Raw genomic sequence first — 6478 nt, forward strand, 5'->3', positions numbered from 1 at the left:
ATCCCTCCATGGCTTCTGCATCAGCTCCTGCTTTCTGACCTGCTTGAGTTCCAGTCCTGCATCCTTTGTTGATCAACAGCAGTATGGAAATATAAGCTGAATAAACTCTTTCCTCCCCAACTTGCTTCTTGGTCATGATGTTTGTGCAGGAATAGAAACCCTGACTAAGACAACAGCAAAGGAGACAGGCGCTTAAAAACATGAGTTAGCATTTGGAATGCTCACCCCAGTTCTGGACTAGCCTAGTACACCTCTCCCACATACCAGGAAAATGCCTCAGAGCCAATATACACTTTATACTGCTTTTGTGTCCTTTACAGAGAACACAGAACTAAGCAGTCAATAAATACTTAAGAAATTGAGAAAACGCCTCTCCTGTAATGGATTTAACAAAACAAAACAGTACACCATGTGGACATACTGAAACAAGAGAGCATACAAACACTTGAAAATGCCAAGTAAGTATCAAAAAAGCATCTAGAAAAATCATATTTAAAAACTTTATGTGAATCTCACTCACTAGAGGAAGTAGAAAAGACATCGGAGATGAATGGACGGAGGAAGCTGGGTAGGAGAGGAGGTGAGGAGGGGAATGGATTGGAGATCAGGGGGAGGTGGGTGACAGAGGGTTGGGAGAGGGAACAGAAATTGGTGGGGGACATCCCTGAGACAGGAGAAGCTCCCAGGAGTCTGTGAGTGTGACCCTAGATGATGGGGATATGAAGACCAAAGTGGCCACCTCCTGGAGCCACGTGGGACTTCCAGTAGAGAGAGGGGGACATCAACTCACCCACAAAAACTTCAACCCAAAATTTGTCCTGCCTACAAGATGTCCTGCCTACAAAGATATAGCAGATTGAGGGAATGGCTAACCAATGACTGGCCCGACTTGAGACCAATCCTGTAGGAGGGGAGCCAACCCCTGACACTCTTTATGATACTGTTATGCTTGCAGACAGGAGTCTAAGAAGAGTCCTTGGAGAGGCTTCATCCAGCAGCTGACAGAAACAGAAGCAGAGCAAAACATCAGGCAGAGCCTGGAAGTCTTGTGGGGCATAGGATTGAGAAAGCCAGAGGGACCAAGGAGTCATCAAGGGCCCACGGGGGCTGAGAGACTGAACCACCAACTAAAGAGCATGCAGGAACTGGACTTAGGCCCCATTCACATTTGTAGCAGATGTATAGCTTAGTCTTCATATGGGTCCCCTAACAATTGGAGCAGGCGTAGGGGGCTGTCTCTGACTTTGCTCCCTGCCTTTGGATGCCCTTCCCCTAGAGGGACTGCCTTGTCAGGACTAAGTGGGAGAAGATGTGCTTAGTTCTTCTGAGACCTTACATCCCAGGATGAGGTGGTACCCATGGGTGGGGGGCTTTCCCTTGGAGGAGCTTCCCCTTCTCTGAGAAAAAGGGGAGAAGGTAAAGGGGGGACAGGACTGGAAGGAGAAGTGGAAGGGGGCTGCGATCATGATGAAAAGCAAATAAATAAATAATAAATGGGGAAAAAAACTTTATGTGAGGAAATAAAAAAGGTACATACTTAAGTAAGTAAGACAACCCCATTGAAGGGCAAACTATGAATACACAGAGTACTGGACCAGGCATAGCTGTATCTCTGAAAGTGAGCCATGCATATTATTATGTATGTCTTACTTCCATCATCTGAAAACAGAATAAGACCTTTGACTCCATCATATGGCTTATAAAGAAAGTACACTAACAATGAATTTCGTTTCTTCCAGAAGAGTGGGCATACTGTATAAACTACCAGAGGAGGCTAGCGCATTCAAAGCTGGAGAAGCAAGGAATGCTTCCAGAGCCCCAGGAAAAAGATCAGAAGAGCAAGCCCCTAAGGCTCAGACTACATTTGGGGCTTAAACCATCAGCAGCAGTTGACAAAGCAGTTTAACTGTTAAGAGTAACATATGATCTGGCTTTAATATTTGTGTCCAGAACCAAAAGGTGACTTCAATTACATTCAAACCACTCTTCTGGATCAAGTGGGAAAACAAGGAAAGCTGTAAACTATAGCTATAATTAACCTGTACCATCTGGGAAGGCATCTTTATTTGGTGCCTCATTAAGGGAGTTTATCCACCTGGAGCCAAGCACTAACCCAATATGAAGGTACCTTGTCTGAAACTCAGGTAGATAATTAGGCAGTCTCTCAGGGTGAGGGTAATAGCTGACGGTCCTATAAACAACACCTAAAACATCCTAAGATCTCACAAGGCTCCATCCAAGTCATTGCCAACCTAAGTTAAGATTTAAAAGAAATTAAACCAAAAATGCTAGATGGGGCAAGGGAAAATTTTGCAAAGACAGAAAATGATCTAACCTGAGGGGGTTGTTTCCTCAGGTGTGTAAGATTTAAGTACCCACCCCTGTGTAGCCACAACCCGACGACCTATCCTCCACAAATAGCACTCACTCTGATCCGTCTTTACATAGCTTTGTCCCTTAAGTCCCTCTCCTCCACCAAATCAAATTCTTTCCACAAAGCACTGAACAAATCCTCCTGGGTTATTGGAAAGCTCTTTAGAAGATCTTCCACACTTTTACTATGTGTGTCTAAATACTATAATACCAGGACCCTGAAAGCTAATTATGAAACACAAATTTCAGAATCCACATGAAACCTCCTTTATCAGAATCTGTAATCTAATAAGATACTGAAATAATTTATATGCACACTAAAGTTTAAGAAGTATTGCTACCATAGGTAGTACTCATATTCACAATTTGCATTTATAGGCATAGACATATCTGTAAGATTCTTTTCTTAAAAAAATAATTTTACTACTAAGATCTAATTCACACAGTGAGAAAATAGTTCATTTTTAAAGTACAGTAGTCATGGTTTTCAGTGTATTTTCAGTGTGCCTCTTCTACCTCTATAAAGATTTGTTTAATATAGGCAGTTCATATACTACTGCAGTAACATGGTCTTTCATGGCTGGCTTCTTTCATGTAGCATAACTGTTTTCAAGGTTCATTCATTTTGTAGCAAATATGGTAGTTCCCTCCTTTTGACTGTCAACAAAATTCCAATGTATGGATATATCATATTTCTCCATTCACTAGTCATTGACTTCTGAGCTATTATAAAGAATGTTGCTATATGAACATTTGTCCCTAATGTCATGTAAACGTATGTTTTCATTTCTCTTGAAAACATAGCTAGAACCGTAACTGCTGGGCCACATGACAAACTATTTTTATTTTTTGAGAACTGCCAAAGTGTTTCTCACAGCAGCTGCATATTACAGTCTTGTGCACAGTATGTGGAGGCTCCAATTTCTCCACATCCTTTCCAACATCTGTAATTTTTTTTTCAAAATGCCTACATTTCTACTTAGAATGGAGCACATGCCACAGGGTAGGAATGGAAGTCAGAAGACAACCTGCAGAGAGGTTGGTTCACTCCCTCCATCATGTAGGTTCCAGGGACATTGTCCTCTGGCTTCAATGCCACCACCTACACACACACACACGCACACACAAACACACAAATACATTTATTTATTTTGGAGAGTGCAAATGTCGTGAGTATGGAGGTCAGAGAACAACTTATGAACATTGGCTCTCTCTATCACACAGGTTCTGAGACTCAAACTAAGGTCTTCAGGCTTGGCAGCAAGTGCCCTCACCCACTGAGCCATCTCACTGACACGAGTTAATTTTTGTGTATGCTGCACAGCAGGGGTCCAACTTCACTCCTCTATAAAATTTAATTTAAAAATAGGGCTGGTAAAGTACTTGCTATGCAAGTTTGAAGATCTGGGTATGGTAGCCTGCATCTGTAATCCCAACACAAAGGAAGGTGTCTTAGTTAGGGTTTTTATTGCCATGATAAAATACCATGATCAGGGCTGGCAAGATGGCTCAGCAGATAAGAGCCCTGACTGCTCTTCCAAAGGTCCTGAGTTCAAATCCTAGCAACCACATGGTGGCTCATAACCACCTGTAATGAGATCTGATGCCCTCTTCTGGTGCTGTCTGAAGACAGCTACAGTGTACTTAACATATTATAATAAAAAATAAATCTGCTGGGCGTGGTGGCGCAGGCCTTTAATCCCAGCACTTGGGAGGCAGAGGCAGGTGGATTTCTGAGTTCGAGGCCAGCCTGGTCTACAGAGTGAGTTCCAGGACAGCCAGGGCTATACAGAAAAACCCTGTTTCGAAAAACCAAAAAAAACCAACAACAACAAAGCTTGCAATCAGTCCATCAAGCAGGAAAGAGGTAGCACACCCACACTGACTATTAGAAAATGTATCACAGGCTTATCCGCAGACCAATCTGGTGGAGACATTTTTTTGATTCATTCAAAATGACTCTAGCTTGTATCAAGCTGACATAAAACTAGCTAGCACAGATGGTATAAATGGACTGAACATGACAGGACAGAACACAACAGGTAGACTCCTGGAGCTTAATACACACACACACACACACACACACACACACACACACACACATCAATGCAATGCTATAAGGATGTATAATCCAAGTCATCTTACGGACATTACTGGCTTTGAATTCCTAAAGAAATAAAAACAGCCGGGCGTGGTGGCGCACGCCTTTAATCCCAGCACTCAGGAGGCAGAGGCAGGAGGATTTCTGAGTTCGAGGCCAGCCTGGTCTACAAGTTGAGTTCCAGGACAGCCAGGGCTATACAGAGAAACCCTGTTTCGAAAAACCAAAAAAAAAAAAAAACAAAAAAAAAAAAACATTTTTGTGAATTCCTAGGTGCTATGCTTTTTTTTATATACTATGGAGTAAATAAGCCTGGGCCTGCTATCTCCTCACAGCTAGAGATTAAGTGTTCTCCCTCAGCCTCCAAGGTTGCTATGCTGTTGCTTCTAAGATTCTTTTCTCTACTGAGCTATCTGAACACTCAGAGTAAATTTTAGATTCACACTAAGTTTCACACTGCCTAAAAGCTTCCCCCAAGATCATATTGGGCAAAAATGAGTATTCTGTGTTTAAAATCAACAACTAAAAGCCTGACATGGAAGCCAGGTATGGTTGTATACTTTTCTTGGTAAGATTTATTTTATGTATTAGTATCTGCACGTATACCTGTGTGCCAGAAGGGGGCACCAGATGCCATTACAAATGGTTGTGACTAGGAATTGAACTCACGACCTCTGGAAGAGCAGCCAGTGCTCTTAACCACTGATCCCTCCCTGTTCATACTTTTAATTCCAGTAATTTACAGGCTGGGCATGACGAATTATAAATTCAAGTCAAGGTCAGTCTGGGCTACATAAGAGTTGTTTAAAGGGCTGGTGAGATGGCTCAGCGGGTAAGAGCACCCGACTGCTCTTCCAAAGGTCCTGAGTTCAAATCCCAGCAACCACGTGGTGGCTCATAACCATCCGTAACAAGATCTGACGCCCTCTTCTGGAGTATCTGAAGACAGCTACGGTGTACTTACATATAATAAATAAATAAATCTTAAAAAAAAAAAAAAAAAAGAGTTGTTTAAAAAGAAAGGTGGGGGTGGGGTGGGGTAATCCTTGACACGTCAATAATCTACAAATGTCAAAGGCAAAAAAAGATGCCTGGAATTTTGACAGCAGTAAGTATTTTTCTTTCATTCATTCACTCAATTACAAACAAACATGAATCATTTACCCTTATAAAACTTACTTTTTAATGCAGAAGACAAATAAAGACAAAATATTTTATTTACTTATACGTATGGATATTCTGCCTGCTATGTAAATCTGTGCGTCACCTGTGTGCCTGGTGCGCTGGGATCCCCTAGGACTGGAGTTACAGATGATTGTGAGTCACGATGTGAGTGCTAGGACTCAAACCCACGACCTCTGGAAAAGCAACCAGAGCTCTTAACCCCGGAGCCATCTCTCTAACCCCATGAAATTATTTCTTATTTAAGTATTATGAGTAAAGATAACACAGACTAAGAGAAGAGTGAAGGAGACAAGTTCGTTCCATATAGACAATCCACTTTCCCTAAAAACTTTCCAGTATATGCAAAGCAAACTGAGCAAAATGAACAATGACTAAAATCTATGTGGTGTGTCTTGTTTGTACATTTTCACTCCAAGAAGTGGCGTTAGGACAACAGCTCTCCTTTTCTCAATAAAGAGACAAACAGTGGAAGGCTCCAATGTTGCATAGCTATTCATTGTTGTCAATAAATAAGGCATGTTCCCATGTGCCTCAGTTTCTCCATCTATACAGTGAGGGCTGACGTAGATGGTGTTCAAGCTCTTTTATGCTAAAATAGTGTAATTCACTCCAGATCATCTCATTCTAAATTACTGGAATTAGCTACAATACTTTGCTCATCAAAACTGCCAGTTTCCTTAGTTACCACACAAGTAAAAACAAAATGCCTTTTAGTCTGGTGAAGTATGCCAAAGCTAAATACTACCAAATTAGCTCAGTAACAATTTATCACAGAATATGCACATATCAGGAGTATCTTTTTTGTTTGTTTTTTTTTTT

General features: G+C 41.5%; 1 protein-coding gene across 4 annotated transcripts in view; it reads right to left on the reverse strand.

Annotated features, from left to right (window-relative positions):
• Rnf121 (ring finger protein 121) overlaps positions 1-6478 on the reverse strand; it is a 49436-nt gene that overhangs the window by 27082 nt on the left and 15876 nt on the right. The gene's annotated exons all lie outside the window — the stretch shown is intronic.

The sequence above is a fragment of the Mus pahari genome, chromosome 1 (assembly GCF_900095145.1).
Source record: "Mus pahari chromosome 1, PAHARI_EIJ_v1.1, whole genome shotgun sequence".
Lineage (NCBI taxonomy): Eukaryota > Metazoa > Chordata > Mammalia > Rodentia > Muridae > Mus > Mus pahari.